Genomic DNA, 26,311 nt, shown 5'->3' with positions numbered 1-26,311 from the left:
TCCAGATGCTTCCCTAGTTTTTCTTCTATTAGTTTGAGTGTGTCTGGTTTGATGTGGAGGTCCTTGATCCACTTGGACTTAAGCTTTGTACGAAAACTCTTAAGATGCTTAAAACGTCTCACATGCTCCCACCCACAAGTAAACTAGGAACATTTACTTGCCCTGCAGTCAAGACTATCTTTATCTTTCTAAACATTCATCTCCCATGACTCCAGTGTTCTTTATCTATGTTCCATTCAGACCAATCATAAATACGTACTGTCAACCTTACCCTTTGACTGCATTCCTCTACAATGGTCCTCTTGGATTTTTGAAGTAAATGAAGCATAGGCTGGCTCAATGGTGACTACTTTGGCCATCCACTCCTCCTTGGCTAATTTCCCTTCTTGTCTCACTTTTTATAAGTATTTTCTTCCCTTCCTCTGCTACACGTAGTGCATTGAATGTCCCATTTTTTCCTTTCCTTTACTTTCTGTTTCTCTCATTATAGAGGCAGACCCACATTTAGAGTATGACCTGAACCTGTGTGGCATCCCTAAGAATGCAACCCACCACAAACAACCAATGTCCTTGAAACATAATCGATCACAAACCTCCGGGCCTGGTTACTATGGTTTAAAATTAATTGGTGCATCTATTCTGAGACAATGCTTCCTGTGAACAGGCCAATCTCAGCCAATGATCTCCAAGAAGAAGTGACATAGGTCCTCTGGCTTGAAGACTCCTCACTGGGCTTGGCAATGTCGTTTTAGGTGGCAGTTTGATTGTAGAATGGTCTAGGATGCTCTCAGCCAGTTTTCCTTCCCTCCCTTTCAGTTGCAGCTAGGCTCACCTGTCTCCTCAGGTCCGTTCCAGCATTTCTAGTTTCCCTTCTCAGCTTCTGGTTCAGCGTTTCTATAACCAAATCCTCCAGTACTTATGGCACTCTTGGACAGTCTTTATACTTGTTTCTTGACATTGTACTACCTCTGTTCTGGAAGCTCTCTATTGTATCCCCCTCCCCCTTTTTATTTATTCTTTAATCTTTTTTTACAGTCCAAACTTTATCTCCCTCCCAGTCTACCCTCTGACTATTCCGCATCCCACACCTCCCTCCCCTCCCATCTCCAAGAGAATGTCTCCACCCCACCTCCACCCTACCATACCTCCCCACTCCCTGGACCTCAAGTCTCTTGAGGGTTAGGTACATTTTCTCTGAGTGCAGACCAGACAGTCCTCTGCTGTATATGTTTTGGGGCCTCATATCAGTTAGTATATGCTGCCTGGTTGGTGGCTCAGTGTCCAAGATATCTCAGGGGTCTAGGTTGTGACCCTGGTTTCATCACAAGAAGGAGGCACTGAGCCTGTCAAGGGAACAGACAAAAATCATCATAGGTCAGAGAACACTGGCGCTCTGACTTTTCCCCTAGTCCCTAGGCTAAGTTGTTTCAATGCTATGAGCATAGGTCAGGATAGCTATCACTGTGCATTGGTAGATGAATAAAAATAGTATGAACACACTCTCTTTTGCCCCATCACAGCACCAGACACACAGTGGTCGCTTTACACACAGCTGCATAGGTGAATAAATATTTTTTTATGATGACTTCCTATATCCAACAGGGCTTTCCAGAAAAATATGTCTTCATTAAAAAAAATACCTGTTAATTTGGCCATCATTAGAAGCCCATGTTATTGTTGTAATCCTGATTCAGCTAGTTGCGAACAGGATTCCTTCATGCCACTGTGACTCAATTTCCTCTTCTAGAAATTGGAGATAATAATATTAACTCATGGAGTTGTTACAGGATAATAGGTAATTAAGAGACATCAAGAGCTTCAAACAGTGCCTGCCACTTGTTAAGTGTTGTATTAGTGTTACCCAATAGAATGCAGTCTCCCATTTTCTAGTCAGAACCGAAAACTACCAACACCTGTACTGCCACATTTGACTTTTATGTGGGTTCTGAGCTTTGACCTTGGGTCATCAGGCTTTGCTCAATGACCCATCTCCACAGCCCCAATAATAGGTCTTAATTACTGGTCTCTAGCCCACAGTATAAAATATTTTTATTTCTAACAATAAAGGAAAGTAAATAATTGAACTATGAAAAGACATAGGTCCCTTGAAGCCTAGTAAAGTTTTGGGATGGTTGTGACCATCTGAGTTGGTGGCAGTACATTTCAGTTTCCATTTTTTCCCCCTCCAGGATGTCTTGGGACACATTCAACCTTTTACTAAGTTCGGATAAGCACACGGGGGAGAGTTAAGTGGCAGTCATTGGGCACATTCACCGCTTGCTTGAAGCACTAAACTCTCTGTTCCTGGGTGAGTGGTTTCCTGTCTGTGTTTGGTTTGTATCAGTTCCAGGGCTTGTGGCTTTGGGCCAGGCTTCTACCCTGTGCTATCCTCCTGAAGAGTGTTTAACCGCGGTGTTGATTTTGCAATGGGCACATGACGTCAGCCTTTCTCAAAGGGAAGCACGGGATCCTTTCATGCTCTGATTTACAAGAGGTTTTCAGTTTTCACTCTCACGCCAGCCAGCTCGCTCAAGCCGAATAGCCCAGCTTTGCAAATGTGCACATCATTCCATCCTCAAAGATGACAGAGTTTGAGTACTAGAATTATCCATTAGACCAGAAAGTTAACCGAAGCATCGAGCGAACGGTACAGTTAGGAAATCCTAGCTTCCTTACAAAGATAAAGAATAAGACCATATGTGGAGAATAAGAGTTTGTCATAGAACTAAGATAGAAGGGATATAAAAAGTTGCGAATATAAAATTACCAAGCAGGTGGTTCCTTGATTAGTGGTTCCTTGACCACCAATTTAACAAGAATATTTCCTTCATGATGTTGTGAATAGATTCTTCAAGTTTGAGATTCTACTCTTTAGTTAAAATGTCTCTGAGAGGAGATGGTATTTGGGAACATGGTATCAATCAGACATTACTTATATTTTAACATCAATCTACCTAATCCTCTCTCTCTCTCCCTCCTTCTCTCCACATTGATAGCTATCTCAAAATATCATATGATATATTAGAAGTCTGAAATTTTATTCGTCCATCAGGTATGTGCTACAAATTCATCTTCTGCCAGCTACTGTCCTGCTTAGACTATATACCTTAGAAATAAAGACTACATCAAATAGTTTTTGCTGTCTGAGGTGAGGAACTTACCAGATGAAAATATTTTGAACCATAGTGACATAGTGTCATTAAATATTAGTGAGGTTTTTCTGAAAGCCCTCAGGCTAAAAGATACTGCCCAGACTTCACCCATCCTCCCTGACATCGGCAGTATGGCCTCACCATGGAGCTGTACTGCCGGGCCCTGTAGTATGAACAGGAAACAAAGTTTGGTATTGTGTTTCTTCCACTCGTCAGAAGAAACCCAAGGCTTAGAAAGGAAGTGTGGGCGAGGAGGCACAGGGTGAGCACAGTAATGCAAACACAGACACCATGGTGCTCACTTACTCTCCTGCATTTCTGCATCTTGATAATCTGGCCACTTCCCACAGACTGCCTCATTTGGTCTTAGTTTCTCTATTACGTAGGAGATCAGGACAATTACAGCTAAGACTTTGTCTTACCTGAAGAAAGAGAGTGTCTTTGAATCCTCGCCAAAAACAGGGAGTCTGGTTTATGAATTCATTTTGCTGATAATGAGACTGAAGCTCAGGAAAATACCTAAAAAATATATTTATTTTAGGGCAAAGAGACCCTAAACTAAATATACCCTGAATAAACAAAAAGCCTTAACCAAAAACTGAGGTATATGCTTAACCAAACCTAAAATATAAAAGTCCAAGCCTAAGATCAAGTAGTAGAATGATTATTCCCTTTATGTAAAAGGAACATGTGTGCAATCTTTAAATATTGAGTGCCTGTTGTGTTTAGTAACATTTCACTACTCCATATTCTAATTTCTTTTTCTGGTGTGTGAGATGGGTTCTTACTATCTACCCAAGCTGATCTTGAACTCAGAATCATCCTGTACTATCCTCTATGAGTGCTGGGATTATGATATGAGCCGTTTTTATTCCTCCAAGTGTTGCCTACCCACAAACATTGAAAGCGACGCTTCCCAGCCTAAGTAAGTCACCGCAGTTCTCAATAGAGGCAGCCAAGGTGTGAGGCTCACTCCTTAGAAGGTCAGCTCGTGGAACACAGTCCCTGTGCATGGAATGATCAGTTATGAAGACTTAAAAATATTAAAGCTACACTAAGAGTTTTGGACAAAGAGCTCTGACTGCTACACGAAAGGAAATCTGAATAAACGTCCCCAAGGATGCAAACTTCTAAAGAGACAAGGTATAATGCAGGAGTTGATGTGTCGAAGAGCTCTGTGCTAAAGGGCGGGATGAAGACAAGGTGATGTTGGCAGTCTCATATGGAAAAAAAAGAGCTCAGGTAGGGGTGACTCCCAGCTCTAAGTACCAACGTCTGTGACTCATCTGTCTCAAATGTCCATCTGTGATCTCCAAGTGACATGGTGGAGCCCTAAGGGGAAACTGAGGTCATAGTATAGATTTTGTTAGCTCGTACTTCCAGCTTTCCAGGGAAGTCTTAGCTAATGTCAGAACAGCAACTCCTAGAAAATTTGAGGAAATCCCAAAACTTCCAACTGCGTCACTCCTTCCTGTGTGGCCCTTGTCATTGGATTCTGCTCATTTCTCAATCAGTGCAGTAAAGACCATGCACGTCCTGTCCTTGAGGGTTACTTGCCCCTCCCAAGGGGCCTCTATTCTGGCATTACTGTATCGAGTAACTGTTCTCACGTTTTTATAAACAAGTTTCATAAAGGTTAGAAGAGCTACCCTATATCTCTTTTGAATGAGACCAGAAGTGGAAGTCAGTCCCCTATAATTACAAGTGCCAATAACACAGCCATAGAAGTCCAATGCAGCCTAAGTTTTCATGAATTTATTATGCAAGTTTCAGATTTTCATTGAATTTTCCTACTAACTCTGGAGTTAAGGACCCAGAGACAACGAGATCTGTGATTCATTAAGAAGGGGTTTTGGCACTGCTGCATGCCTCTTGTTAGCTAAATTGGAGGTGGCATGTGGGTTTTAACTCATATGTCAAGTCTGGCCAGTTGGACATGACAACTTAAAGTGATGAGGATTCAGAGGCTGCATGTGCACCTCAGGGGAAGTGCTCGGGTGGCCTATGACAAAGAAGGGTGCAGTGGTGACATTTGCTTATGGTTTTGACCTGAGAGGCAAGCGCTCTGCTCTTGTGTCTGCAATGCTCTGAATGACAGCATATTTGTTCTCTACGTGACTCAGAGGATAAATAAAGGGTAAGAAAGACAAAAGTCTATACATTTACTGTCACGTTAGAATATCTCAAAGTGAAGCCGGCCAGTGACCACTGCAGTAATGTCATTCTCCTTGTGTGAGGTGTGGCAGAAGTAGAAAAGAAAGCATAGATACACTAACAGCTGCCTCTCCGGCAGTGTAATTGTGAGTGAACATCGAAATGAATGTGTAGCGAGGAAATCAAAATGGCTTACTGCATCAAGGAACTTGCAAGTTATACTGGGTTTATGTCTTTCTTGAATATAAAATCTGAATTTAAAAAAAAAAAAAAGCAAATGCCCCAGAGACTGTTCTGAGTGTTTCACAGATAATTTACAAATTGTACAGATTTGTACACACTTTATACAATCATATATATAAATTGTACACAAAATTACAATTATACAGATATATCTGTGATGTACACAGTTTTATCCCACTTTACAGACAAACTGTGGTGAAGAGAATTAAGGTGGCCCAAAGCTAAGGGACAGAGCTAGAATCTGACTGCACACAGTTTAGCTGCCAGCCTCGGTATTCTTCACAGCTTGCTCTAGTATTTTTCTAAGAAGGCCTCCTTAATGTCAGCCGTTAAGTCACCATCACCAACACATGTGTCAGTCATACAGACAGATGGCCTTATCACACACTGCATGCTGGGAAAAATTCAAACAATGATTCAGGCTCTGTGAGGTGAGATTCAGTCGCACCTCTGGAAAAGTCGATTTTTTTGTTCGGTTTTAAATAGAAAAGAACAATTAAGTGTCATGTAAATTCTGGCCATCTCTTGTCATTGGTCATAGATGCTGCCCTTCTTTCTAGATCCACAAGCCAAAGATCAGAACTGGCAGCAGACTGGATGTTTCCACAGAGGCTTGGGAATAATAACAGCGTCACTAGCTACTGTGGCCTGAAATTGAGTATAGAAGGGTCAAAAGCAGAGAGCAGAGAACAAGAAGAAATTAACTACTCCTCTGGTTTCTTTTTAAATGAAAGTTTTATACAGCAATGACATTAGTTATTTGGGGGATTTTCTTCCTTTACTTAATATTTAATTTTATGAAAATATATATGTAACAACTGTAAAATTATAGGTGACAATCTTGACAGATTTCTTTCTAAATCTATTTTAAGATGCCTCATTCATAAGGCTGTCTTTCTTTTTTAATAAGGAGAAATTAAGACAAAGACATAAAAGATATCAGAGTATATTTCCAAAAACAGAAGCTTAAGTCATATCAAAGAAAATTCAATTAAAAAACAACCATAATGTGATGAATTCCACATAAGTTTACATAATATGACAAAGACAAATATCTCAATATAGAAACAGTGGACAAATTGTCTCATGAGAAAATTGACTCTTTTCTGTCTCATGTAATATTTATCTTGTTAAACCAATGATCATGAGCTCCAGACTTTCATCTTAATCATCGCCAGCTATACACTTGTTCAAGGAACTATTCATGCCACTAAACATAGACAGTCATGACACAGACGAGATTGCATATAAATTTCAACTCAGAGCTTTCAGTACAGTGTAGGACCATCTAGGAAACAAGAGAATCTCCGGAGATTACATCGAACCCCAAGATCAAGCCACATAAGGGGAGGTGGAAGGGAGAGAGATATGGCAGGGGATTGGTTCTGCTGTGGTTTGAATGTTTGTGTCTGTTTCCCTCTCAGAACGCATACACTGAAACTAATCCTTGAGATGACAGTGTCAGGATCTGGGCCTTTAGTCTCATATTTGAGGACTCCTGGAAATAATGAGACCATGAGTTGTGCTCTTGTAGGAGAGACCAGAGCAACTGCTTTGCCCTGCCTACCAGATAGGGAATCATCCATGAGCCAGAAGTCAGTCCCTGACCAGTCACCGGATTTACTGCCATTTAAATTAGATTTCTCAGTCTGCAGAAATGTGAGAAATGAATTTCTGGGCATTCTATAACATATATAGTTTAGGAGATTATATTATAGCTATAAAAATGGACTAGACTGCTTTCTTAACCTTTAAATATTATCCACCAAAATGTGTGTATGTATGTAGGTAGGTATGTGTGTGTATACATATACATATACATATACATATACATATACATATACATATACATATACATATACATATACATATACATATACATATATATATGTAATTTGTTAATGGTTTAACTTGGATAATATATCTCTCAAATGCTTATGAAGAGAGACTATTCTGTCATTTATTATGATAGCATTATGACCTAAGTCTAACCAATTGTGTGAGCCAAAAGCAAAGTAAAATGTTTGGAAAGTAAAAGTAACTATAATTAGTAACAGATTATATGATTATCTAAAAAGGCATATAAAAGATTTCATAAGCACAATTTAAGAATTACTGAGTTAGAACAACGTGGGAAGCAATATCTACTATAATACTAATATGGAAACTAGAAGTGGGCTAAAAGAGATGACACAGTGGTGAAATGCTGAACTTCCAGATGACCTAAGTGGCTCCCTGAATCCATACTAGGTAGTTGATCATTGCCTGTAACTAGACAGAGCTCAAAGAGACCCAATGCCTTGTGATCTCTGTGGAAACCTCACACACAGAGCACACACACAAACACACATGTAGCCTCTGATGAGCTCACTTTGAGTTTTTTACATGTAAATGCCCCAAATCAAGAGATATGATATTCTATCATTTATGAAAACATGAAGTCACAGGGATGGAGAGAAATTACTAGTGAAAGCATAAATGTGAAGGCTTGGCATGGCTTTGCCTTACTATTAAGAAACCATCTTGAGATTACTCTAAGTGGTCCAGAAAACCAGTAACTTGACTCTTGCTGGAAATTCTACCCGTGTACAAGATCATCCTTTCAGATATAGAATCTAAGTACTCAAATAAAAGTTTCTGAAGCCTTCTTACATTAATAATACTTTGCAAGACAGACACCCTTTAAACATGTGACTCTATACACACTTCAGCTCTCCATCCTCTTCAGAGAATCTTCTTTGGGCGATGGATCGTAACTAACATGGTGACTCTCAACTTGTCAAAGTACAAGAATAAGTGCCTGTGAAGAGCTCAGTCATAAACATGGTATCTATGTCACATTTTCCTTCCCCAAGGATCAATTAGCATAACAGAAAATGTGAAAATACTGTAAGAGCCAAAGGTTTGATGGGGCCATGGTGAGACGGTATCTCCATCCTTAGGGTTCTCATCATGAAGAGGTGAGCTCGGGGGTTTTAGCATGTCCTAAGCAGTTCAAGACACGGACTGTCCAAGAAATATCCTAAGACATATCAATCAGGAGGAACTGGGTTGTCCAGAGAAGTGAACAAGTGGTTGATGAAGAAGGTTTATTTCCACTCTAAATACATCTACTCATGGGCCCGTTTATAGAGCAATATCTCCCATAGGAGACTGTTTTGAGTGTTGCCTAGCAACTAGGTTGGAAGGGAGGGCATTCAACAAAATCAAACTTTAAAATGTAAAACTCGATCTTGAGTCTCTATGCTTCTTGGGACCCTTGTCTGTATTTCATCACAAAGAAAAGTAACAGTTCCTGAAGCCTCAACCTTCAGTAACAATGAAGCAGCCCAGCTAGGTAGCTCCCTTTCCTTCTCAAGGTCACAAGGGAAGATCTACTTCTCCTCTTGCCTACATTGGTTTCAAGAGAGTGATGTATTTCCTCCTCTCTCAGCCAGGATTTTTTGGTTTATCTGCAAATATCTAGTTTCAAAGAGAGCAATAAAGAGCTTTTCTCCACTGTCTTTTTTTTTTTGAACTTTCATCTACCAGATTAGAAATCATAAAGATTAAGAAATGATTACATCATTCTTATTGACCGAAGACCTAGGACTGTCATCTTGTAGAAAATAGAACCACCTGTCTGAGTGACATGACGTAACCCTTACTCAGCTCCATTTATGTCTTTCTTCTTTGTGCATGAAAAGTTCGTGGCATTTACAACTCTGACTTTTGACCCATAAAACTAATTTAGTACATTTTGACCAGCATTTTTTTTCACAAGAGAAATAAAGTAGATTAGAATAAGCAACATGTTACATTTCAAGGAACTGGAGCCAATGTTTGTTTCAATTTATTAGGTTCAAGAGAAAATGTATCTTATTTGGAGTCTCTATATAAATCTATGAAGATTTCATATTTTACAAAGCTAGATAAGTGGCATGAGATGCAGCTAGCTGTTTTATTTGTTCTCCTTTGAAGTCACATTCACTTACAAATTTTCTTGATAGCAGCTTGATCATTCCCATTTGAAACTACTCATGCTTCCCTCTAGCCCCTTAGGGGCCTCCTCAGTCACCTTGTAGGACCTCTTGCTTTGCTCTCCATTAGTCCTCTCCTTTTCTCTTTTCCCAAGCTGATCCAGCTCAAGGTGCCTTATGTTGGGCGTGCTCAGAGGGAGGCCTTGTCATTGTCGTCGTCTTCTTCTTCTTCTTCTTCTTCTTCTTCTTCTTCTTCTCCTCCTCCTCCTCCTCCTCCTCCTCCTCCTCCTCCTCCTCCTCTTCCTCCTCCTCCTCCTCCTTCCGTCCTCCCTCCTCTCTCTCTCTCTCTCTCTTCCCCCCACCCCCTTTATGACTAGCTCTGAAGCCCTGTCATGGTGGAGCGTCACCTTCTCCTGAATCTGTGACACCCTCCACATTCTATTCTCATCCTCTGCAAATGCCCCTGGAGGACTCTGAGCCCAATGCTCCTCATGAGACACCTCATGCCCCTTTTAGGATCATGGCAGAATGCACTTTCATCTGGCAATGTATAATTCCCTAGTTCACAGGCTTTCGGGTTCTTACCTGTGGTGTTTCCTAACAGCACATGTCATATATAATGGAAATGTGTTCCTCTAGGCCAGAGTTGCCAGTTTCTATGAGAGGATATTAACTCCATAGAACTGCCTCTGGCAGCAGTCACCTCTAGTCACCTGGCACTATTCAGCTCTTGAAATAAGACCGGTTTGACTGAAGAACTAAATTTGATAGTTCATTCAATACATATGGTTATGGCCCACTATGTGCAATGACACAGTGCTGGAAAGAGAAATGACTGAACTGAAATCATGTAATGGCACGAGAAGGAGGGAAGGGCCCTTAATAGATGATCTTGTCGTACACACTTTTCTCAGCAATTTTATACAGGTGCTTTTGTACTAAACAATTGTAAATGTTTGTAAATGTACAGCTGATGAATTTTGACACACATATCATGTCTTATAACGACTATAATAAAGATCTATCGTTATCTTCAAATACTCCTCCTCCCCCTTTTCCTCATCGCTGCCAAATGGTGATCTGGTTTCTTTCATTTTTATTCTGTCTCGTTTCTTAGTACCTCATGCATATGATCATATACACACAGCCTTTTGTCTCTTGTTCGTGTCCCTGCCTATGCATGGCTCTGATTCTCATTGCTAAGTCATATCTCATTATATACGTATCACATGAATAACTGTCATATGTTTGTACTCTGTCCCCGGATTTTGAAGTCATGTTTGTAAAGTTTACTCTTGGAGAGTTTCATAAATTTATTTCAATCATATTCCGCCCCTTCTCCCAGTTCCTCCCAGACACTCCCCACCGCTCTACCTACCCAACTCCATGTTCTGTCTCATTCTTAAGGAAAACAAAACAATGTATTGGCGACTACTCCTGAGCCTGGGGCCTGCCTAGGGCTAAGGTTGATATACCTACTGCAACTCCACTGAAGAAAACTGCCTTCCCCTTTCCCAGCACCAACTAATCCCCACGTGTTGCCTTTACCCCTGGAAAAATCTCTAGATAATATTTGGTTTTGTGGTAAATGTATATGAATATAATACACTTCCAAACTGTTGACTAAAAACGATGACACATTATTACTTGTCATTTAACATTGCTAGCCTCCCGATTTTGAGACCTTCAGTGAGATGTCCTGCAATATGAATGGTCTGATGACCATGATGCGCTTTTATGAATTTTATATTATCTTCTTTAGTTAAGTGTCGAATTATCTCTTAACTATTATTCTCTTTATAGTTAATCAAACTTCTTCTATGTTGCTTCTCAGGTATAGCTGCCAGACCCCGCCCAACCCCCTAACCTCCTCAGGACGGTGATTGGCCGCCTTTGTTTCTCATACTCATGCTGTGCTATGCGTTCTTCTCATGCTTTCACATTCCTGGCTTTGTGCTGTTTGACTTCAGATATTTTCCCTCATGATTTCTTCCAAGGACTGTATTCATTGAAATCTTAATATTTAATGTTTAGTTTAAACAGTCTTTTTCCTAAATTAAAGATGGAATCCAAGTTCCTTTCATGTTTTCTTCCAAACCTCCGATGAACGCACAACTCGCCTGGTAAAACAGGTCTTAGCCCAGTATGGAGTAAATATTGAATAATGGCTGTGCACTATGTGGAATTTGTTATTCCAGGTCACCTTAGATCACAGAAGGAAAATCTGAGAGATAAGAATTTTTATCAGGAATAACTTTAAATACTACAAAGATGCCCTAAGTAAAAACTCGCTAAAGTTCATTGACTTTAATTTTTTAATGAAAATAACCATTCTTAATCTCGCCCATGGTTATCTCTCTCATTGCATTGATTTGTTTATCCTTACGGCTTAGTAATAATGGCAGATTCCTGACACCGTGGGGTCTGCTTGCTTTACATGATCATATCCCACATATGTCTAAAACTCAGAATAGAATTGGAGAATTGGGGAGAAAAAACACCGAGATGGGAATGTTTTTCTGATAACTTTTCTTTGGAGATGAATCTACATAACCGCTTTCATTTTTTTAAAGTTGTTACATACAGGGTATGAAAAAGAGCTGCTTTTTAATAGCTCAGTGAATGAATGGAATCCCAAGCTCACATAAGCATCTAGAAAGATGGTGCTTCTGTGCCTCTTCTAGGTCACCTGGTGGTGCACAGACCTAGAGCTACAAGATAGGGTAGTGAACGCCCAGAGGAAGCTAGTGTTAACTGGATAATGTATTCCCCTCCTTACTTCCTCCAGTGAGACTGGGCTTTCTAGAGTCTCAGGAAAAGTAATCTGACCTGGAAAAATGATCTGACCTGGAAAAATGATCTGACCTAAGGAAGCAACGCAATGGGATACTACACTAAAGAACATGACCGCAACCTACCCCACTGCCTCTTGACTGCTATGGAAAGCCTGAAACAGTAAAATTATGGAGTATGTTCCCTGTGTTCTCCAAAGTCACTGTCCCATGGCGTGCAATGAGCTGGGCACCTCCTGTTGAGTAAATGATTCTCCTGAGTGATGTAACAGGTAGAAAGGAAGGTTACTCTAGCAGGTTACCTCTGGACTTGCTGGCAAGGACTTTCAGGGACATATAGTCACACTTTCTGCTCTTCAACAGAAGTCTGTTTGTATGTGAAAAATGATGACAGTCACATTCATCTGAGCTAGCAATAAACCTTGTGAGGTTGGCTGGTCTTCTTGTGATCTGATCCTAAGTCCTTCCTTATTGTCACAGGATGCTGACTGTCTTAGTTAGGGTTTTACTGCTGTGAACAGACACGATGACCAAGGCAATACTTATAAGGACAACATTTAATTGGGGCTGGCTTACAGGTTCAGAGGTTCAGTCCATTATCATCAAGGAAGGAACATGGCAGCATCCAGGCAGGCCTGGTGCAGGAGGAGCTGAGAGTTCTACATCTTCATCTGGAGGTTGCTAACAGAAGACTGACTTCCAGTTAGCTAGGATGAGGGGCTCAAGCCAATGCCCACAGTGAAACACCTACTCCATAAAGGCCATACCTACTCCAACAAGGCCATACCTTCAAATCATGCCATTCCCTGGGTCAAGCAAATACGAGCCATCACACTGACTGCCAGAAAAAAAAATCTCCTCAGTGTGTGCATATGCTTCTCCATAAAATTCCATCTGCTTTCTACTAAGTACAACTTCAGTTCTTAATGTGAATCTCTGTCCTCATCCAGTGGGATTCTGGCGAGGCACATACATTGACTATATATATATATATATATATATATATGTATATATATATATATATATAATGCACACATGCATGCATGCACACACACACAACACACACATACATCATTGAAGATGATCATAAATTTTAGTGCTCTAAAATATGACATGGGTGTCAACAATCTTCTCAAGTCCTTTGCATAAATTCAACGTATCTGCCTTTCATTCCTTCCCAGGGTAAGATATTTTAAAAGAGCAGGTTTCCCCATCCTTTAGTTTTTTGGACTTTCCTTGTGCAGAGAAATGTAGTAAGGAATTTACAGATCTAAAAGAAACTAGGTCCCAAATTGAATTCTTCTCCAAGGAGAGCAAAGTTATTGGATCCTGTTTTATGCCTTAAGGCTGTTTAGGCTTTCCTCTTTCAGCTCGGCATATCAGTTCCCCTTCAGCATTTCTGTTTGCCCAACCATACCTGGAAGGTTTGCATTAACCAGCAGGTTTTTAGACTCAAAGCAAAGGCTTAAAACGGATCTTTGGCACATGTCATCTCACACTGAATGCTCTTTAGTCCAGGCCTGGATGGCTCTGCATTACCACCACACAGCTTGATCCTTAACCTGATTTAGGAACTTCCTTCAGTAGTCAGAGATCCTGTCGGATATAGTCTGGTTGTCTGTGTTCCTCACCTCCAATGTGAAGTCAAGTATGGAAGACAGGGGTTTAACCAGGGTTAACCGGGGAAAGCAATTTATGCTGGGACAGTGAGGAGATGCGAATGAATTGGAGTTATGAGGCAAAGGGTTGATCAGATATATAGATGAAGAAGAGATTTGAATACTCCAATCCAAGTTGCATGCCTTGAAACTAAACCACCAGGAACCTACCCATTCCCAAGTCTAGATTTTTCAGAAAGTATCAGCATTGCAGCTTTCCGACCATGTTGTTGGTTGGGTATTAAGGAAATACCTTGAGATGAAGGGAAGAACAGAGGGGTCTCACCACCATGATAGATTGGTCCATACATGTTAAAAGAAAGCTAGAAGGAAGGCAGTAGAAGAAGGATGTGTGCCAAAGCACTTATGCCACTGTGATGGTCATATAATAAACATATGTATCTGAAATTCATTTTTAAATTATTCTCAACCTGTATCAGCGTTATCTTAAAGTATTCAATCTTTCTAAATCAGTCCTTCAAGAAAAGGCAAGACATAGGAAATGAAGCCATAATCCTAAAGATCTGATGCCCCTAAAATATCAACCAATCATCAGAGGCAGTCCAAATGTAAAAAAAAAAAGTGACTGACTGTGTGGATTCATCATTTCCAAACAATAATGCACAGGGTCTTTGAAACCTGTTTTGTTGCCTTCATTTACCCCATGTTTGATATCTGGATTAATGGCTGTGGGTTTTTCTCAGGCCAGTCTTTTTTATATATGGTTTCAGTAAAGTAAGAAATGTTAAATGAAAGTTGATTTAGGTTCATGGAATGGATCTTATGCTAGATATAGGACTCTTTGGGTCAGTGAAATTATAGGAACCTTTCTAAAACTAGAGAGCTTCCTCAGCAAAGTGTTAAAATGCACAGGTGGACACGCTCAGTCATGTTTGTGGTTAGCTGGTGGCAAGCTGGTTAGGAGATGGAGTTGGCATGCCTTCAGTGTTAATTTCTGTATAGATGGGGGCAATTTCTATGGTTAGCAGGAGTATGATAGAAGAATAGTTCATTCCCTCACCAAGGGCTTGTTGCGCTCCTACCGATGTGCAGCTGGGACTCTGAATAGTTAGTGGAACACGTAGCCCTCTAGGCTAACTAAACCTTTAGTTTCCGGGAAACAAGATTTACACCAACAAACAAATAAATGAAAGCTTGTGGCAGAAGGAAGAGAAGACATTAAAACAACCAGATGACTAGGTGACAGGGTGACTAGGTTGTTAACCAGATGGCCAGGGGGACTTTTTTTTTTAACAAATCCTTGAATAACGAGAAAGATGGAGACATGCGGGGATTCTAGACAAGGGCACTTGCCGTTATATTTTTAAGAAAAATAAATAAATTTTGTACAACCAATATTTAAAAATAAAATTAAATAGCAAAGATGTGGGAGGGGCAGTTAAGCCCTCCCCCTGTCTGAGGATCTATGGGTAGTTGAAGATTGCTCGAAGAGGATAGCCAGTTTTATTTAGGGGGTGTCCCTGGTTGGTTGACCACGTTCCGTTGGCAGGTTTCATGCCATGTATATGAGCAACACTAATTGGACTCTGTGAGTTATTTTTTTTAAAAGAGAACATCAAATTGGGGTGGAGTGGAATGGGGGCAGGATATGGGGAAGTTAGAGGAAAGGAAGGTGTGGGCAGTGAATATGATATAAATACACAGTATGATATTCCCAATGAATAAGTAAAACTATTAATTAAAAATAATAAATAAATTTGAAGTAGAATAACATTGTTACAAAGCATCAACCACATGTCACTGTTCTTAGCACTAATCAAACCAAAATGAAAGAGAATACCAAGGAAAGACCACATTGGAAAGTTCGTTTGGACTGTAGTCTACATGTAGGAAGAAGCTTCTAGGTCAGTTTTAATCAGAGAAGGACAAAAGTTATTCAATAGAAAATTTACCATGTAGGAAAGAGAATAGCTTCCCCAGGAAAGTAAACTCTCTTTAACAAAACCATTTGGCATCCGATTCTGAAGATTTTCAAGTTCCCTCATTGTAAAGCATCTCCCAGCACACTTACATACCCAAGCACCGTGTTCATTAATGAACAAATGTAAGTAGAAGGTAATGCTCAAGTCCTTCCCTCTGTTCGCTGACTCACCCCGACTTAGTTCCACCTGTAGCATTGGCTCTGAACAATTCTTCTATCCCAGTAATCTCTCTTCTGTTCCAGCTTTTTCTCTAATATAAGTGGGAGCAGGCTACTTCTCCACCCTTCTTTTCTCAGTTTTCCTAATACCCATTGGAGTACAACATATTGCTAACGCTTAGTTGTTTGACATTTGAAATATGATCCCATGGCATTTCAAAGTATTCTACAAATGTCAAGAGAAGAGTTGATGCTCTCCTCTGTAACTTCCTGGTAAATTCTGACTTGGAAAGATAAGAAAGGTAATAGATGAAAATAAAGCCATGTGTGGAAAAGGAGACTGGATACAAGGATACATAAAGATAATGAATGGTGTCTGTCTTACAATAACATTGAATTTGGATGTATCCATCCTCACTATTAAAAAAGAAAACCCTGACTAAGATCAAAAATCCCCAGCACATGCTGGCGAGGATGTAGAGAAAGAGGAACACTCCTCCATTGCTGATGGGACTGCAAACTAGTACAACCACTCTGGAAATCAATCCAGAGGTTCCTCAGAAAATTGGAAATAGATCTACCTGAAGACCCAGCTATAAAACTCTTGGGCATAGACCCAAAAGATGCCCCACCATGCCAAAGGGGAACATGTTCCACTATGCTCAAAGCAGCATATCTAGAAGCTGGAAACAACCTAGATATCCCACAACGGAAGAATGGATATAGAAAGTGTGGTTCATTTTCACAATGGAATACTACTCAGCTACTAGAAATGAGGACATCATGAGTTTTGCAGGCAAAATGGATGGAACTAGAAAATATCATCCTGAGTGAGGTAACTCAGACCCAAAATGACATGCAAGGTATATGCTCACTAATAAGTGGATATTAGCCAAATAAGTACAGAAAACCCAGGATGCAACCCACAGAACTCAAGAAAGTTAACAAGCTGAAGGACCCAAGTGAAGATGTCTCGATCCCACTTGGGAGGGAGAAGAAAGCCATTATGGTGGCGGGGGTGGGGGTGATGCATGTAGAGGGAAGGAAGGACCTGGGTGGGAAAGGGGGCAGGAAGAGGAACATTGGGGGAAGGGAAAACAGGACTGAATCCCCGAGGGCCAGCAGAAAGAATGGAAACAGGCAACCTGCAGAGGTAGGAGGTGGGGGAACCCTCTAGAATGTGCCAGAGGCCTGGGAGATGACAGACTCTCAGGACTCAAAGAGAGGGATCTTAGATGAATGCCCTACAGTAGAGAAAGGGAACTTGTAAAGTCCACCTCCAGTAGAAAGACAGGGCATCCCACAGTCAAAGACTCTGACCCATAATTTTTCCTGTCTGAAAGAAATGCAGGGATGGAAATGGAGAAGAGCCTGAGGGATAGGAGGCTCAGTGACAGGCCCAAAGTGGAAGCCAGCTTAACGGGAGGTTCCAAGACCTGACACTATTACTGAGAGTATGGGGCGCTCACAAAACGGGACCTATCATGACTGCTCTCCAAGAGTCCCAACAAGCAGCTGAAAGAGTCAGATGTGGATAGCTAAACCCAACCAATGGACAGAAGCCGGGGACACCTGTGGTTGAATTGGGGAAAGGCTTGAAGAAGCTGAGGAGAAGAGCAGCCTCATGGGAAGGCCATCAGTCTCAACTGGCCTAGACCCCTGAGATCTCTCAGACACTGAGTCACCAACCAGGCAGCAAACACCAGCTGATATGAGGCCCTGGACACATTTACAGCAGAGGACTGCCAGGTCTGGACTCAGTCAGAGAAGATGCACCTAACCCTCAAGAGACTTGAGGCTCCAAGGAGTGGGGAGGTCTGGTGGGATGGGGGTGGGGGATAGGGGCATCCTCTTGGCAAGCTGGGGGGAGGGGGGAGGGAAGTATGGGATGAGGAACAGTCAGAGGGCAGACCAGGAGGGGGACTGTTAAAAAAGGATTAAAGAATAAGAAATAAAAACAAAACAAACAAACAAAACAATTCACCTTTAAAAAGAGAGAGAAAAGAAAACTCTGATCCCACTGCTGGACATGGTATATTTACAGAGTGAAGACAAAGCTATGCTACATTTACCTCTGTATATTTCTACCACAGTTTCACTTGTTTTCCCAAATAAAATTGTAAAAATCTTAATGAAGGTTTTGCTTTAAATAGGTAAATATGTTTTAGAAGATCTCATTGGGGCAATTTTTATTTGTTTGATTTTTACTATGTAGACAGTTTAGATTTCATAATGCAGCCCGTCTCAGCCCAAATGCACAATTATAACTCTTAATGGCAAACACCTGGTCTTCCCTGATCCTCATTCTGTAGGCCTGCTCTGAAGCCTTACCCAAGGACTAAGGCACTGGTCATGTTCCAGGAAAAGTGAAATAGAAATGTTGCCAAGCCTCGGGGCTGGGGATTTAGCTCAGTGGTAGAGCGCTTACCTAGGAAGCACAAGGCCCTGGGTTCGGTCCCCAGCTCCGAAAAAAAGAACCAAAAAAAAAAAAAAAAAAAAAAAAAGAAATGATGCCAAGCCTAAGTTGATGGGATTGTGCTTTCAATTCTATGACATGTCTATAAAGTCCTGAAATGATCGTAGACTATTTCCGTGATGAGTTCCTATACCAAATGAGTTCAGACAAGCTTAATGTGGGTGTATGAATAAAAAGTAATAATCAAATGAGTTTCCTGTTGCGTCACAGGTAGTAAGAGTGCTTGTATAAACCATCCTTCAAAGTATTACCCCCTTCAACTGAAGTTACAACTCGTAATTCTCCAACTGTCTTCTCCCCTAAGTCTGTGCATGAGTCAGCAAGCTGGCATCTGGACCTGCTTCAGACTGACTCAGAAGTGCTTCCCTACCAGCTCCATATAGTTTTGGAAAGAAAGGGGTGGAGCCTTTGCTGTGAGTCAAAAGACAATGGGAGACAGAGGTAAGAAGAAAGGTGGAGTTCATATCCCAAATGTGTTTCATGAAAATTAGTCAAGGATAAACGGATCAGGGGATACGAAATTTAAGGGGACAGGAGGAGAGGGTTAACCAAAACAAAGGGTATGTGAAAAAGCCAAATGGAATCCTACTGCCTTACAATCTAATTAAGAGGATCTAAAGGGAAATACTGCATGGCTCGGAACATGGTGTCCATAGAAGCAAAGCATTACTAGATAAAAATTGCAATACCAGGTACAGGGTACCTGTGTAGGAGCTGCTGATCAAGGAAGCCCTGGAAACAGCCCCCCTGGTTTCTCCATATATTTCAATCCATGAGTATGATATCATCGATAAAATTCTGGTGGGTAACCAAGAAGAACGTCAAGGACATGTAATACTTTGTATAGTTTGAAGCTATCAACAATAAATAGTAATAAGTGTCCTCCATCCCTGAGGACCTATGGCACACCTGTGTAACAGTGGCCCAACTGTTAGGGGTGCCTATCTGCTCTCAGATTAGAATTAATAATCAACCTTAAGGAAAGGAATGTAGCTGGCACTGTAGCTTGATTAAATAGCCATGACTGGAAAGACTACAAGTTTCATGGTGGAAATGCTTGCTACTGTTGTGTAGTGAGACCAGCACAGCACAGCATCAACCTGCGATTGAAATGTCTGTCTTTACACCAAGAGACAAATGATACTCTCAGCCTTCATCAGAGAAGCCTCATTGTGGGAAGTTCATGATGGCCCAAGATGGCGAGAATCCCCTAAAGAAGACATTCCTTCTACCCGCTCTGAGGCTTAGGAAACATTGTCTTAGAACTGGCAGAAAGAATGGATAAGCTGGAAAATAGAAATGAGGATTACCATTGTCACAGAGGTCAGAAAAGAGACCCAGAAAACATGCAAGTGTTCGCATAACTTCACCAAATTGTATAATAAACCACAAGTCTAGGACCATGATCCGGTGAATCTAATGAAACTACAGAAAACATCATCTCCCTGGGGTTCAGGAAATGTCGAGAGCATTAAGTCTCAAGAACACTAGTTCAGAACAAGCCAAAGCTACAGTTTTAGAATTTAGCTAATAATTTTGCTCAATATTTTAAAAGACATTTTAGTGGTCTCTTAAATATTGTGAATTAGAAACCTGCTTGCTTTTTTTTTTACTTCCTTAACTATTCTTTTTGAAGTATGAATAGCCACATTCAATTGACTCTAGACCTGATTGGCTGCCAAGCAGAAGAGAAGAAAGTAGAGAGTAGTGGGTTGACAATGTTCTTCCCTTGCATCTGCTGTGCAGAATCTTCTAGAGCGACCTCTCTGGCCACAGTGAATGGGGTTAACAGTACCAGACCTCGGGCTTTTCCAGCTCCTCCCTTCATGAGCTTGGCCTTCAACCTCAAGTGTGCCCTCCTTTCTCCAACCTTAAAATGACCTTGAAGTAACCTTGGTTACTTGCCTGGCAGACTTGCGATAGAAATGAAGTGTGAAGTACTCAGAACAGGGCGCATAGGAGCCCTTTGAAAAGAGGAGCACATGGTGGTTTCAGAGGACTTCAGGAGCACATGGTGATCTCAGGAGATAGACCACTAGCCTTTCCTGGGACACAGCAGCAGAATTGAGGTCCACACGGAATGCCCCGGAAGCCCTGCCCAGCAGGCATATACTTGCTCATTCCTGTGCTAGAATAATTGTCATACAAAATAGCTGTGAAAATTAATATAACTGACCAAATTAGAAAGCTTTACCTAAAAGTTGGATTGAATTTTCCCTCTTGTTAAAAAAAAAAATAGAGAAGTTATAGGGCAATCTTCTGAGCTGCTTAGATTCATTAAAATAGGAAAAGTTGTAAAAAAGAAAAAAAAAATAGATTCCTGGGTGCTGGCCTTACCATAGCAGCCAAGTGACTGTTTCTTCATCTGGAAGAGCCAAGGTAACAGAATGCTGCTGTGGTGGCCCTCATTGCAACAGAACCGTGATTACAGAATAGGCAGAGCCACAGAATGACATCATTACCTTTGCACAACTGTTATGGTCGCTGGGTCTCAATGCATAGCTTCTGACTAATGACTGTGAGAGCCACTGTGTGTCCCTTCACAAGCACCATAACCACTCCGTATTACCAGTGTCCTCCCCAAAAGAAATGCATCCTCACTCAAGATTGACTGAGACCCATCTTCCAGCCAAACATGACAGCATTTGTACCTGCTACAGTGTAAGACAAATAAGGAATGACCCGTGATGAAACTTTAGTCCTGGAAGCAAGGGTATAGTGGAAAACGTCAGTCCAGGCAAGATTCGTCCTTCGCATGACCCACTAAGATGAGGAAGGCCATTATTGTGTCCTGGTTGTTCCGTCAAGAATGCCTCTGGAGCCATTTTGGGATCTAGACGTCAGGTGACTCACTCTTTTATGTAAGTCTCCTGTAAAGAAGATAAACTAACCTACAGAAAACACACCTGATTTCTGCTCGCCCCACCCAATTCTAGCTTTCTGAAATGCTAGCCCAACCTAAAAATCTCGTGATGAATGGCTTCTCCAGGTATGGCGCTGGCTCTGACAAGACCTGAGTAAGAGTCTGCGCAGCTGCCACTCCCCGCCGAAGGAATCAACATGCAGAAAACGCACAAGAATGATCACTCTGTTCCTTACCTGGCACGACTTCCCTCTAGACAAATATTAGTCAGTCTGGAAAGTTTTCAAAAGAATTCCTACTTTCACTCAGGGCTACCAGTTTGACAGCAACCATCCTTATCAAAAACAAAAACCAAAACAGAAACAGTGACCAGATGCTACCTATCTGCCTGGTCGCTTGGGTTAGTAAATGTAACTATTTACCAAGGGTTCCGCTAAAAATAGCAACAAGGCGTGAAGCTCGCAACTAGTGCTGTGTGTAGAATCCAAATAAAAAGAAACAAAACCATCTCCCTGGAAACCTAAGTGCTGATAAAATGTAATTCACTTTCAAAGACTGTGAAGAATGAGTACCTAAGTGATTTGAAAAATAAATTATAAAATATAAAAAACACACATATAAGTTATATGAACTAAAAGAATATATTTAACATGGTGACAATGATGCAGCCCATTTATAACAAAATTACTGGGGAGTTATAGGCAGACACAGTTAAATTCTATATTGTATATAATGACATATATGATTGAAAAATATCTTAAAAGAAAGAAAATATTCTGGGCAGATGCAGAGAAAAGTACCAGTGATAAGAAAACATATTTCTTATATGGTCATGGTTAATGGAAAAAAATCAAATCTAATATGAGAAAATTTAATAAAATATAGAAGTTAATTATGGAAAATAACTGCAGTAAATGATTACTTTTTTATTGGAATTTTATTTACATTTTAAATGTTATTCCCTTTCCTGGTTTCCTGTCCACAGCCCCCATCCCATCCCCCTCCCCTTCTTCTATAAGGGTGTGTCCCTCCCCATCCACTCCCCCCTTCTCACGCTCCTCCAACATTCACCTACACTAGGGGTCCAACCTTGGCAGGACTAAGGGTTTCCCCTTCCATTGGTGCCCAACAAGGTCATCCTCTGCTACATATGCACTTGGAGCCATGAGTCAGTCCATGTATAGACTTTGGGTAGTGGTTTCGTCCCTGGAAGCTCTGATTGGTTGGCATTGTTGTTCTTATGGGGTTGCAAGCCCCTTCAGCTCTTTCAATCCTTTCTCTAATTCCCCCAACGGGGGATCCCATTCTCAGTTCAGTGGTTTGCTGCTAGCATTGACCTCTGTATTTGACATGCTCTGGCTGTGTCCCTCAGGAGACATTTATATCTGGTTCCTGTCAGCATACACTTCTTTGCTTCATCAATCTGATCTAGTTTTGGTGGCCGTATATATATGGGCCACATGTGGGGTAGGCTCTGAATGGCTGTTCCTTCTGTCTGTGCTCTAAATTTTGCCTCCCTATTCCCTCCTATGGATATTTTTGTTCCCCCTCTTAAGAAGGAATGAAGCATCTGCACTTTGACTACTAACCCGTCAATTTTCTCAAAATGGGAAGATCCATTCCTATAAAGTTCATGACTCTTCTACATAGACTTAACCTTGCTTCTTGGTATGTACAGTCCAGAAAGGACTTGGTCAAGCTACAGGCACTAACATAACCACACTGAGCAATGCAAGGCTCGCTCAGAGCATATAGGATGCTCAACCTGCTGCTCCAGGTATGCTAGGGAAGGAGACTCCTAATGATTGTATATACCACCTTGCCAAAGAGCTAGCAATTGAAACAAACAAACAAAAAAGGTGTTCAGTGGCAGATTGGAAAGCACATACCTGAAACAAGAAATTGATGGCTTTGGAATGGCCATGAATGTCTATTAAAACCACCCTAAATAGAAGTCCAGAATCTTCTGAATGACCCATAAGGAAAAGCCATTGGCAGCTACCTTTGTTTGAACCTGAGACTCTTGATATCGGTATCAGGGATGTCCTGATACCAAATAATTATGGTTGAAGTTAAAAGTTATAGTCTAACTCTAATACCACTAAATGCAACACACAAAGATGTCCAACCGCAAGAGTACATGCATGTGACTAAACCTCCCCATCAGATATTGTGCACATGGAAACTGATGGGGCTTCTCCTCTGAGGACTGCACTCCTTATGTTGACTTAGCTTGTCTTTGCTCTCCATCATTCCGGAAGAAGAATCAGATGGCACGGTCTTTGCTTCCAAAGAGAGTAAAAGGGTCAGTTCACCTAAAGAAAGAAAAATGAAGCACACTGACTGTTTTCTATACACAAGTTTAATCAGTATAGTAAGGAACCACAGCATTTTCTTCAATGACTATCCCTATCAGATTTGTAATGACTTAGTGTCGAAGACCTTTTCCTTGAAAAATAAGGTTTTCTAAAAATGTGTAGAGTTTGGATGAGAGAGAGAGAGAGAGAGAGAGAGAGAGAGAGAGAGAGAGAGAGAGAAGAGAGAGAGAGAGAGAGAGAGAGAGAGAGAGAGAGAGAGAGAGAGAGAGAGAAACTGGAGGAGAGATCTTTTGAACACAGAAGAAGGTCCAGGCACAAGCATGTCCCTTTAGTCCCCAGAAGTCACTGGGCCTATCTAAAAGGAGGGGACATTTGTGGAGAAAATAATTGCTCTGACTTGGTTAGCTGGGATGAAATAGAGAAAGATGAAAAAGAGTCTCACAACCATGTGAAAGTGTGAGGCTGTAAGGAAATGACACTGGAAAGGGGCAACAAAATCCAGTGCTTATTCTAGCAACACCACAAGCAGGAAATAGAGAAAAGCAACGTCCACAGGCACAGGAAACAGAACCAGCCTTGATCATTCCTTGATGTGAAGTGACAAACAGGAGCCAACAACAAAATGGAGTAGGACGGAGAGGGAGGTAGAGAGATGGAGAAAGAAAGAGGGAGGCTGAGAGGGTGAGAGGAAGGGAGGGAAGGAGGGAGTGATGGAGGAAGGGAGAGACGGAGAAGAACCACAAAAGCAAGAGGATGCTTGGGTAGCAATGTCAATGATAACTTCATTTAATGGAAGGAAAAGAGAAAGATGGTGACATTTGTCTTACTGCCCCAGGATAATGAGATGTTAACATAGAGATATTTCCTTATAAGATATAAAGAAAGCATATAGATCAAGAAAGAGGAGAGCTCTACATCGTAAGTGGTATGTTTATATGAGTTTCTGTATTACATTTTCTATGAATATATATAAGCTCGTGCGTGCGTGCACACATGTGTGCTTGCATGGCCATCCACGTGTCATGAGGTGCATGTGAAAATCAAGACAATGTGTAGGCATCAGTTCTTGCCTTCCACCACTTTGTCCCAGTGATGGAACTCAGGCTTGGTGGCACACTCCCTGACCACAGAGCCATCTCAACGCCCACATGAGTTTCTCTTAAAGGAAAAAGGCAGAACCGTGATTGTGTCAACCCTCTGTTTGCAGAAGAATTCTTACTTCAAAGAAAACATAAACCAAGTGTCAAATGTGTCCTGTGATTAGAAAAAGACCAAGCAGTTTGCAGGTAGGAAGGTCTTAGATCCACTTTCTATACAGAATCCCACATCCCATAGAGCCCTGGGAAGCAGTAGCACAGAGATGTGTGTCAGGAGGTAAAGAGGCAGGGTGAAAGGGATTAAGTCTTGCATCTCATACCACAAATTAAGCGAATGTGACCCCTGACACTACAAACCCCCTGCCTCAGAGCTGAATGGCCAATGACCAAAGTGAAAGGCCAGCTTCAAAGGGCAGCAGAGAGCTGTTTGCACAGTCCTTTGCAGAAGATGATACAGTAGCTGGTTGTGATTCTTTAATCCATCTCCTGTATAGCAAGATCTAACACAAACATCTGAATCTAAAGACAAACTTGCTCCCTTCTTTCTGCCCAGCTTCACTGGACTAAGTTTTGCTTGTTTTTTTCCATTTAGCTAAGAGAACCCTTACTCCACTTCCAGGAGGTCGGGTTCCTTGAGACATGTAGTAACGTACCTCAGTGTGATTGGCATGTGTGTATCTCCTCCGGTCTCTCTAATTCTACTGTCCACCCACAGAGCCCACCACAGAAAATAGTGCTCTGTAAACATTAGTGAAATGACAGGCTAGAGAAGGAAAGTGGGAGGTAGAAGGGCAGGAAGAAGAGAAGGAAATCAAAGGGAAACAAGGAAACTAGAAATGTCCTCCTGAAATCACAGTCAAGCATCTTCCTTCCACCCTGAGGGGATAGACAGGACAATGAAGGATGCCTAGTGGATAACTCTACATCAAAACCAAAGAAGACATTACTAGCAAATTGATTCCCTCACATCCTTGAGGTTTTCAAGAAAATTGTATACACATTTTCTTTTATTTTTGCACACAAATTGCCTTTTGTTGACGGGAAATGGAACAATGGAAATGCCTTCAGCAGCAGCCTGGGAGACAGCCAAGCTCCACTGTCATTGGTGCAGTCCCCATGGCGGCCTGGCAAGGGGTGGGGTGGGTTTGGGAGGGATGAGAGAGGGGTTGGGGGAGGGGTAGAGGATGTAGAAAAGAGGTTTGATGCCGGACACAGTGGAAAGTAAAGTAACAGGTAGGAGGTTATGTTTTTCCTCTTTGATTTCTAAGGGATAAATCCAGTTTGATAACCATAAAGAAAACACACACAGAGAGAGAGAGAGAGAGAGAGAGAGAGAGAGAGAGAGAGAGAGAGAGAGAGAGGAGAGAGAAGAGACTCTCAATTGAGTACATGGCAATACATTCCGACACTAAAACCATACATGATATTTCACATGGATCACGTGATACAATTGACTTTAGCTGTAATGCTGGAAATTCTGCAGACACATTGAATAAAT

At 41.3% G+C, this 26,311-nt stretch overlaps 1 long non-coding RNA gene across 1 annotated transcript in view; it reads right to left on the bottom strand.

Annotated features, from left to right (window-relative positions):
- Window positions 1-21,804, bottom strand: part of LOC148001252 (uncharacterized) — a 78,604-nt gene extending 56,800 nt beyond the window's left edge. Inside the window, exon 1 of the long non-coding RNA XR_015636887.1 lies at window positions 21,635-21,804. This is a non-coding gene — a long non-coding RNA (uncharacterized LOC148001252). The remainder of the gene's footprint in view (window positions 1-21,634) is intronic.
- Between the last annotated feature and the right edge of the window lie 4,507 nt (window positions 21,805-26,311).

The sequence above is a fragment of the Rattus norvegicus genome, chromosome 14 (genome assembly GCF_021556685.1).
Source record: "Rattus norvegicus strain SHRSP/BbbUtx chromosome 14, alternate assembly SHRSP_T2T, whole genome shotgun sequence".
NCBI lineage: Eukaryota > Metazoa > Chordata > Mammalia > Rodentia > Muridae > Rattus > Rattus norvegicus.
Note: the sequence above shows the minus strand (reverse complement) of the source record. Positions and strands in the feature narration are given on the sequence as shown.